We start from the raw sequence: 11,175 nt of genomic DNA, 5'->3' as shown, positions 1-11,175 counted from the left end.
AACGGCATTTACCACAAGATATGGATTATATGAATACTTGGTAATGTCTTTTGGTTTGACAAATGCCCCAGCTCATTTCATGTATCTGATGAATTCAGTGTTCATGCCTGAGCTAGACAAGTTTGTGGTGGTGTTTATTGACGACATCCTAGTTTATTCCAAGAACAAGAAGGAACACACGGAACATCTCAGAATTGTCCTGACCCGCTTAAGAGAACATCAACTATATGCTAAGTTCAGTAAGTGTGACTTCTGGCTTAAGGAAGTATAGTTTCTTAGACATGTCTTATCAGCTGAAGGAGTTGTTGTTGATCCAAGCAAAGTAAAGGATGTGCTTGATTGGAAACTGCCAACCACAGTTCATCAAGTTTGGAGTTTTTTAGGATTGGTGGGGTATTACCGTCGGTTTATTCCAGATTTCTCTAAAGTATCAAAGTCCATAACTGAATTGTTGAAGAACCAAGTCAAGTTTGTCTGGTCATCTGATTGTGAAGAAGCTTTCCAGACCTTGAAGAGACTATTGACCACTGCACCTATATTAGCCCAACCTAATATCGAGAAGCCATTTGATGTTTATTGTGATGCTTCAGGTATTGGTATTGGATATGTGTTGATGCAAGAAGGCTGAGTTATTGCCTATGCTTCTAGATAACTCAAGCAACATGAAGAGCACTATCCCACTCATGATCTAGAGTTAGCAGCTATGGTCCATGCTCTGAAGATTTGGTGGCATTACCTGCTTGGTAATACGTGCCATATTTACACAGATCACAAGAGTTTAAAGTATATCTTTACTCAATCGGATTTGAACATGCGACAAAGAAGATGGTTAGAACTAATTAAAGATTATGATTTGGAAGTACATTACCATCCTGGCAAAGCAAATGTAGTTGTAGATGCCCTCAGTCGAAAGAGCCATTGCAATTGTCTGACAGTAAGAACAATGGGTTTGACTTTATGCCAAGAGATAGAAAAGTTGAGTATAGGGGTAATTCAACAAGGAAGTTTAACCAATATAACTATTGAAGCCACTATTCGAGACCAGATTATTGCTGCTCAGAAAGAAAACAAGGGTATAGCCCATATCAAGGAAAGAATCAAGAATGGAAAGGCGAAATGCTTCAGCATAGATGATGAAGGGGTGTTGTGGTTCAAGAATCGCTTAGTGGTGCCAAAAGTTCCTGAGTTGCGTCAGTCAATTCTTGAAGAGGCACATACTACCAGATTATCTATTCATCCGGGAAGTAATAAGATGTACCATGACTTGAAACAAAGGTTTTGGTGGACCAAAATGAAGATAGAAATTGCTCGGTATATAGCCAAGTGTGATACTTGTCAAAAGGTGAAAGCTATACATTTGAGATCTACTGGAGAGTTACAGCCATTACCTATTCCAGCTTGGAAGTGGGAGGATATTAGTATGGACTTTATTATTGGTCTACCCAAGACATCAAAAGGTTTTGACTCAATATGGGTCATTGTAGATCAACTAACTAAGTCAGCACATTTTCTTTCAGTCAAGAGTATATATCCTACTATCCAGTATGCCAAGATGTACCTAGCAAGAATCATGAGTCTACATGGAGTACCAAAGACCATAGTGTCAGATTGGGGTACATAGTTTGTCTCTAGCTTTTGGAAACACTTGCATACTTTGTTAGGTACCAAACTACTGTATAGTACAGCTTATCATCCACAAACCGATGGTCAGACTAAAAGAGTCAATCAAGTACTTGAAGATATGTTAAGATGTTGTGTTCTTAACTATTCCAAGAAGTGGGATGAATGTCTGCCTTTGGCTGAATTCTCATACAATAATAGTTATCAGGAGAGCATTAGAATGGCTCCATTTGAAGCACTCTATGGTCGTAGATGCAGAACATCACTGAGTTGGTCTGAACCCGGGGAAAGAAGATTCTTTGGAGTTGACCTTGTGAAAGAAATAGAAGACAAGGTTAGGCAAATACAAAGTAATTTGAAGATAGCTCAGTCCCGACAAAAGAGTTATGCAGATAAACGACGTAGACCATTGGTGTTTAACAAGGGAGATTTTATATATCTGAAGGTATCACCGATGAAGGGGGTTACTCATTTTGGTGTTAAAGGCAAGTTGGCACCTCGATATATTGGGTCATTTCAAATTTTAGAGAGTTATGGAAAAGTGGCATATCGCTTGAAGCTACACGAACATCTTTCAGCTGTACATGATGTGTTCCATGTTTCTCAATTGAAGAAGTGTCTCTGAGTGCCTAAGCAGAATGTTGAGGTTGAAGGAGTGGAACTTGAACCTAATTCGACTTATTCTGAATATCCTATCCGAGTTCTGGATCAGAAAGATCGTGTCACACGAAGAAGGACAATCAAGTTTTACAAGATACAATGGAATCCACATTCTGAAGAAGAAGCTACTTGGGAATCCGAAGATTACTTGCTAGAAAAGTTTCCAGAGTTTCTTGCGTCAATATAGAGTAATGTTAATTGAGCTCGGCTATTGCAAGTTATGTTTTGTAAAGGAACCTCGGCTGTTTTATGGACAGATTTTGTATGTGTTCTCGCGACACATTTTCTTTTCCATTACTTACCCTATGGCTTTGAATCTCAGGGCGAGATTTCTTTTAGGGGGAAGGATTGTAACACCTCGGGTGTTTAAATACTAAAACCTGCCATGTCATCATATGCATTACAAAGCATTTGGCATTTAGTGAAAATTTTGATATGCATACACTAAAATAAGTTTATCTTTATGTGGTATGTGTTGAATTGTATTGTTTGAATCAAGTTCAAAATTTGGTTTGGATTTGAATTTTCAAGAAAACCCTAATTTTCAGCATTTAAATCCTACCCTGAAAACTCATTTCAAAATCTAAGCATATTTTGGGGTTGAGCCTAAAAACAAAAGTGTAGAGCTTGTCAAGTTATACAAAGTTTTTTTTTGGAGTTTTCAAAGTTGTTATGAAAAAATTGAAGTAATTTGAAAAGGCGTAAATCGTTAAATGTCCCCTATTTGAATTCAAAAATTCATTTCAAAATGTAGGCTGAATTTGGGGTTGGTTATAAAAGCAAAGTTGTAGAACTTTGGATTTTGAGCAACTTTTATTTTTGGAGATTTTTGAGTTGTTATACAAATTTGGGAGTAATTTGAATTTTAAAACGGATGGCAATTTTGTAAATATGAGGAACAGTACCACGACCACCGCCCCACCGCCGGCGTCCTTCTCCGGTCTTCTAGACACGCCTGTGACCGCCCTTGGCTTCGTGCTGGCGTGGTGAAGGTCACTGTGTGTCGTCTCCTCGCTCTCCTAGCCGCGCTATAAAGATCAGACGCCGTCGTCAACCTTCATTTCGCCGCTCTGTTTTTCCAGTCGCCTTGCTCATCTCCGTCGTCAACCTTCATTTCGCTGCTCTGTTTTTCCAGTCGCCTTGCTCATCTCCGACGAGCTCCCACCGTCGCTGTAGTGCTCCGCCATCGTAGCAAAGAGCCCAATAGTTTCACCTACTCCTTGCGCACCCATCTAGATAGCTTGGGTCGTCTAATATCACTGGGAAACCGCTATGAGCACCCTTCTTCCTCGCGGTCGGCAACCTCGCCGTCGTAGGCGCCTCTCCGTGGCCAGCGTCCTCCGGTGAGCTGTTCCCTTGATCAGTGTACCTACGGCTTCATCTCGATGTTGTGGTACTTAATCCCTTGTTGCTTGGTCATTTTGCCCACTGCAGTTGCCGGAACACCGTCACCGACGAGCTTTGCTCCGCCATGATCACCGTGGACGTCGATCCGTGCTGCCGTTGTTCCTCCGGTCTTGTTCTTTGCTTCAACACGTTTGGGGTATGCTACTGTTGCTTCCTGAGCTATTTATTTGATTGCTACCAGTCTCCTATCGCCGGCATAGTGTTGTCGAGCCGCCGCGTCCGCCATGGCTGGCGTTGAGCTAGTATAGGGCCGTAATTGGTGCAAGTAGGGACGTCAGTCGATGCGCCTTGTCATGGTGATTGTTTTGGTACCTTCGCCGTCGCCATTGGACTCACCGTCAGCGAGTTTCCGTCGGTCAGCGCCGTCGCCATCGTGGTCAAAGCTGGAGGTTAGGGATGACATGTGGGATCCGTTGTCAGCGACTGTGTAGTTCAAAATGGATTTTATGTTTTTCAGAATTGAATGAATAGTGTCTATTTTTGTTATTTTTGTGTAGATTTATTTAGAGCTCCAACAATTATGAAAATTTTTGTGTGACCTCTCTGTGATGAATAATATTTAGGAAAAATATGAAATGTTATTTTTCAGCACTTTTTGAATGTGATGAAAATTGCTCAATTAATTAATAAATGGATTTCCATGATTTTTCTTGGCTTAATTAATTGTCCAAAAATTCTAAAATTTGTTTTACCACTTACTTATCATGTGATGAATCTTAACTAAAATTTTGAGCTCAATTAGAATAAGTTGATTTATTTCATAATTTTGAATTAAATAATTAATTCATAAAGCAAATAGTAACCTTTAATGATTTAGGTTTTGTTTGAAATTTTGGATTGAGTGATGACTTTGGGTCATTAGTTGATAATGATCCTTGGCAATTGATGTATGTGTTACGAAAAAGATTTAGTTCGTTGACTTGCAACTTTACCGCGAAGGAAAGTTGTATTCGAATTGTTAATTTTTGCATCCATCATCGATCATCATGTTTCGTATCCCGCATCATGTTAAACATGGCATTGTTACTATGTATAGTGAACGAAGGTGAACACATGGTAGTTAATCAAGTTGCAGAGGAGGTTAATCCGTCTGTTGAGGTTGGATCGGATACTTGTGGAACGTCGCAGGAACCTAACTTTTCTATCAACGAAGGCAAGCCCCGGATGCATTTAACCCTACCTTGTGTTTTATAAATTTTATCGCTTTTGCTTTTATATACTGCATTAAGTGATTAGGAGTAAAGTGGAAACCTAATTGGTGCATTACCAACCTTGTTTTTCCATATCTACCTTGATTACCTATTTTATTCGTAAATGTCTAGATATGCTTAGTCATGCTTAGTCGGGTGATTTCCTGTCACCTGCGAGTTTTAAATGGATCTATGGTTACTTATGTTATCATGAGATATGAGCATGGAAGTAATAAATCTAGACCGGGTGGACTCGGTGTGTGAGAGCCACAAGACATGGAGGTCTTATGAGCGGCTTCTTTCTGCCTGTGTCGATTAAGGTCCGTCCGTTGTTGAATTGCATGAGATGAGACTTTGTAGTACTAACCACATACTCTGGTAAGCCTTAACTTGGCTATTCTATTACGAGAATGGCTACTCGCGCACTAGGAGTGGAGAGATGGCAGGAATAGCATGTACCCATGTGGCAATGGGCCATATTGGTGGAGTACTGTATTCTCAGGTGGCGCGGACCCATTCTTGTTTTAGAAGATTCGAGAGTAGGTTGGTATATGTAGGTCAGGGACCTACATATGTTGTGTGGTCTGGAATCCCCAGCTGGGTTTGAATCGGTTCGAATCATCGTTGCTCCTCGGTTATGGAGACTCAACTCACTGTTCATCATCGTAGTTAATAACTGGAACTTGAATAAGGCTTGAGAAAGAGATTGATATGAAGTTCATGATCTCATTACAGATCATGGCAGATTCATATGTGGTACTTATAAAGTTTTACATGTTGAGATAAAGAATTTTGTTAAAGAGCTTTTATGCAAAAGAACTTTGTTATCGATAAAGCCATACCTTGAATCCCTGAGCCTGCATTCCTAAGTCTTCTCAATTTTTTTTGGTTAAGTCTTGTTGAGTACTTTTGTACTCAGGGTTCGTTGACCCTTGTTGTAGGTGAGCCTCATGAGCAGGTCTATTGTGGACCTTGCTACATGACTATTGTTCAGGTCGATGACAATAAATGAATGTGTGTGTAACAAACCGGGTTTTTGGAGAAGCCAAAAATACAAACTTTTTAAAATTTTTCCTGCAATATGTGAAGCATGTAGATGCTAGGTCGAACTAAGAACAATTTATAAATAAATTGTTGCATACATATAGAATTACTTGTAGGAGTTTGCCGAAGATCTTTTGTTGGTTTACTGTTTTGTGTTGGAGTGCACAAATCCGTAGCAACCCCTCTTCATTTCCTTTTGGAACATCTCATAAATCCCCGTCACATTTCTTTGAACTCATTTGATCCTAAATCAGTAAAATCACACCTCTCTGATTATTTTGAACTCCCCTTGGAATTCATTGTGATGTACTTCAACTTCTCTTTATATTCCACGTGATCTCTCTTTAAAATTCATTTCAAATTCCTTGAAACAATAAAAGGAAAAATCCTTTTCCTTTTATACCTCTAAGCCCACCATCCCCTTTCCCTTGGCCCAACTGGCGCAGCAGCCTAGCCTGGCCCGGCTCCTCCCCTTTGACCCGTCCGCTCACCCTTGGCCTCGGCCCAGCCTGCCCCGCCTGTGCCTTGGCCCAACTGGCGCAGCCAGCCGGCCGGCCCAGCAAGCCGTGGCCTAGCCTGGCCAGCAGCCAAAACTGGCACCCCCTTGCCAACCCTAGGGCAGCGCCCTGGCCTCTAGGCGCTCCTAGCCGCTCCCAGCCACCGCTGCCCGCTCGGACACACGCGCATGCACCCTGCACGCGCACCACATGCCCCTTCTGGAACCCTAGGCCAAGCGCGCCGTGACCCGCTCCCACGTCGCCACCGCTCGGGTGGCAATGCACACGCCCGTGCTTCACCAGCTCCGCACCCCCGCTCAATGCGTGCCATGTGGGCAGGAAGCACAGACCCCGAGGATCACCGCCATCTGTGACCCCTCGGTAGCCCTAGCTGGCGCGCTATAAGAACCCCGACTCCGGCACCTCTCCTGAACTCCCTCTCTCGGCCGCCACAGAGCCCTACCTCCTCTACCTCATTCTCCCTTCCTCCACACCCACCAACGACGCCGCGGCGGGAGCCCAAGAAGCCAATGCAACCATGGCATGATGCCGAGCAAGCACGCGCGGCGAGCCACCTCGCCACCGACGCTGTGCCATCGTACCCTGTCGCTGAGCCATGCCGTTTGGAGCCCGCATGTCGTGACCCCGCTCCGGCTCGGCATCAACCGTGACATCTCCTCGATGCCGCTCCGTGCTCACTGGTGAGCAGCGTCGTTGCCAAGCTCCCATTTTTCCCCTTTCCCTGTCGTCATCCTTGACTGAGATCGGCCCTCATGCCGTGACTTGTGTTCCCATGGAAGCCAGACCTCCTCTGCTTCACCCCCCTCGCCGTGCTGCGACCACGCCACCAGCCGCACCACGCGACCTCGCCCTGCACCCCGACCACAGCGGCGTCGCCCTGAACCGCAGCCAAGAGCCACCGGTGCCACCTCCGTCCACCAAGCCCGGACAGCCACACCATGACGTCGCGGCCACGATCGGAAGCGCCACTACCTTGATGCGATCTGCCGCACCGAACCCTTCCTGCACTAGGCGGCCTGCCTCCATCCTCTGATGATGCTGAGCCTCCCAAAGCCAAGTTTTCGCCTTCCCGTGCACCGTAGTGGAGTGTGTGCCTAAGACTGGCCTTCGTGCCACGTTCCTTCACTTTGTAGGGAAGCAGCAGGCCTTGAAGCACCCTTCACCGACTCCGTCGCCCCTCAGGCCACCCGCTGCTCTGGCCTGACCGGCCGCAGCCGACCCTGGCCACCTACAGCTAGCCACGGCCATGACCAGCAAGCCATAGTTGGCCAGCAACTGGCTATAGCCGGCCAGAGAAGGCCGCAGCAAGCCATTGCCAAGCGGGGCGTGCTCAGGTAGGCCACCTATGGCCGTAGCATGCCCAGATGCCATGACCAACCCCCACCTCGACTATGTCAAGCCTCGAACCGAACCCCGCCTTGCCCATGCCTGCCCGGCCTTCGAGCCGCTGTTGCGAACCAAAGCCAGACTAAAGCCCTACATGTTGCCAGCCCAAGACCGATGACCCCTCCATGTGTCCAGCCTTCGAGCCGTGTTTTTTTGCAGGGGCCTCGTCAGCCGCACGATGCCAACACTCTTGGACACATCACGCACACGCACTCGTTGTGTCATTCTGTTGCACTCACGCCTCAGATGACACTGGCATGAGCCTGTTTACGTTACATAGAAAAACACCATGCCACGACCTTGGATGCCCAACCATAGCGCACTATGACCACCATGAGCTCGAGTACACCGAGAATGCCACGTCCTAGCCATGGCTGTGACCAAACTCCTAGAGACCGTACGCAACACCTAGACCGCCCTTGTGTAGCTGATGCTAGCGTAACCCTTGCTTTTCCACTTGGGAGGTGTATAGGTGTGCCATGCACTTGCCTAACCCTCACACATGGACCTAGAGCCCCAGCCTTGCTTCGCCCGTCATTCGTGGATGCACGCCACGAGCCGTGGGCTTATGCACACTCACTTGCATGTGGTGACGCACGGCCATGCCTCTGCATGACGTCGCGTGAGCCTCGGGACCACACCGCCGCGGCCGTTCGCATGCCCATGCGCAGTCCTACGCTGAGCCACGTGTGCGAGCCAATGCCATAGCCACTTGTAGCCAGCCATAGCCAGCCACAGCGAGCCATAGCAAGCCACAGCTAGCCACAGCAGGTCGTAGCTGGCTAGAAGAACCCACATCCCTCCGGGACAAGTTATAACAGCCCTTGGGACTCCACATCTTCTGCCGTCATTGTATGGAGTCCATCCCCGACCTTCCGACTACCTCATTAAACGAGGGCAAGCCGTCGAGAAACTATGTGATCCCTAGCATTGCACCGATGACAAGTGGATTCTTTCCGACATTCCGGTCGCCTTGCCTTGCAAGTGTGTGCCATTGAGGAGATATTGAGACCACCTTTGCCAAGACCACCATTGCCGAGACCACCGTTGACGAGCACCACGATGTGGACCAACCCTTAAGTAATCTCCGACCACCTCGGCAACCTTTCCGACCACGTTGGCAACCTTCCCAACCACTTCGGCAATCTCATCGACCACGTTGATGATCACTCCGACCACGTCCGTGATCTCACCGACCACGTTGGCAAAGCTCTCCGACCACCTCTGCCAACCTTCCGACCATGACGGTGATCTCACCGACCACCTCGGTGACATCTCCGACCACCGATGAAAGCCCCTTCCTGCTCATTCTTATACCCATTCGTCCACTTACAATACATGATCTTGATCTATCTATATCTATCTACACCATGCCCTTGTGTAGGTCTACCTATCCCCAACTATAGAATGTGCTACTCCTCAGTCGTGTCGAGTTGTTGCGTCTTCGGTTGTGTTTGGTTCTTATCGCTGATTGATTGGTGTCGTTGCCTGTGTGCCGAGCCTTCGAGCCGGCTGAGGGATCGTACCTCGTTCGGACGTTACAATCATGGGATCCGCCTCGCCATGACCGTGATGCTGAGTGTAACTCGACCCATCGCTTTTTAGTTGGCTTCATAGTACCACGAGTGTTATCTCCTGCCTTCGGCCCTAGAACATGGTCGTGATGGATTCGATGTTGATACTAACATCGATGCGGATATCACCCGCACGCTTTGAGCCCTCCATGACCAAGTCCTATGGGAGATGACCTGGGAGATAACAATCATGGAACGATGGATACCAACTTGTTGGTGTAGCTTGTGACTGTGAGTTCGCCTCACCATGACCATGGAGCTATGCCACTCTTTTACTTTTACTTGCCTCTTCGTGCTCAAACCCCCGTATGCTTGTACCTTGTATGACCATCGCATTTCCTTGATTCCTGCGGTGACAACCGCACCGCTATGAATTAGAGAGATGTCTTAGTGCCAGTGCACCTAAGTCGGGTACCCTATGAGTGGTTTGCGCACTTGAACTCTTTAGTGAGTCGCTCCTTCCGATGCCCTATCTTCTGTCGTGGCGTGTGTGTTGGAAGGAGTAGACCTCAGTTCCTTGCTGTCATTGCCCTATTAACCGCTCTGTTTGATCCCGCCGTGTCCATGGCGATTAGATCAAAGACTGGACTATCTCTTTTTAGCTAGCAAAGCTATGGTCTATGTCGTATCTTAGACCCGTGCGTGTCGACCTGATCGACTGTCTAAAACCATCTTTCCCGAAGATGTGTCTGAGAACATGACATGTATGTGCTTAGCCAACCCCCGCATCTTTTGCCATGTTGAGCGACTCTCTTCTCGGCTCCCGGTGTTATTATGTCGTGAGGATCGAGAGAACCCGTTGCTGTCCAATCTCTTTGCGCTACCACTTTCTACCATAGCGGGCGAGCCGAAGTACATTGGAGCCAAGTCACAATAGTGTTATCGTTCTTGTTTGCTACTCGTGACCAACTATGACTTGCGGGTTAAGGCTATAGGAGCCGAACCCCAACGTTCTTCTTTCTTGGGGCCCAACTTCCAATCCTCGTCAACTCAATGACATCGGATCGAAAGGTCGTGAGCCGTGGTGTTTGCTCTGGATAAGCTCCGACTTAAACCGTTTATCGTAAAGCCATACTGGCTTGGCCATGACTAAGCTTATGCTTAGCAAACCACCACTTGTGATTCTTTGGCCTGAGGAAATTGGACAACCGCCGAGAGGGCTAAGCCGTGTATCTCTTATTGCCTCGCTGGTGTTATTGGATTTTCCTGCGTCTTGTCGTCTTTTTGAGTGTTGAGTGCTCTCTTGCCTTGCGTGTCGCTTCGCGGAGTAGCTGATGATCGGACCAAGAGAACGTGGACGACGACAAGGACTGCGGAATGGAGTCAATGCAGGAGGAGGTGACTGCTAATAGAACACCAACGAATGGAGAACTATACCACTACTACCTCTACATCGCAGGTGTCATGGCAGCACCCTCTTTTAGAGAATCCTATTAGTCATTGCATAATATCTAGAACTGCTAGCGCTTATAATTATTCCTTTGATAGTACTTTGACACATGCTACTACCTGAGCCATTATTACCCTGATGCAACCCACTCTACCACGTCACCCTGCTTTGCGCATTCGCTCGCTTATATATGCTTACTTGCCTGCTTGCTTGCATATTACACCACTATACTTATTATTAACTCCACTTCGCATTATATCTGGGATGTGATGCTGGTGGTGAACCCTGGGAATGGTTTGGCTATGGGTGCCGAACTTGGTGGTGTGTGAGCGTGCTGCGTGTGTCTTGGGTGCGTGGAGAGTGAGGGTTGTGTCGACCGAGCTAGA

This window comes from Miscanthus floridulus, chromosome 17, assembly GCF_019320115.1.
Source record: "Miscanthus floridulus cultivar M001 chromosome 17, ASM1932011v1, whole genome shotgun sequence".
Lineage (NCBI taxonomy): Eukaryota > Viridiplantae > Streptophyta > Magnoliopsida > Poales > Poaceae > Miscanthus > Miscanthus floridulus.
Note: the sequence above shows the minus strand (reverse complement) of the source record.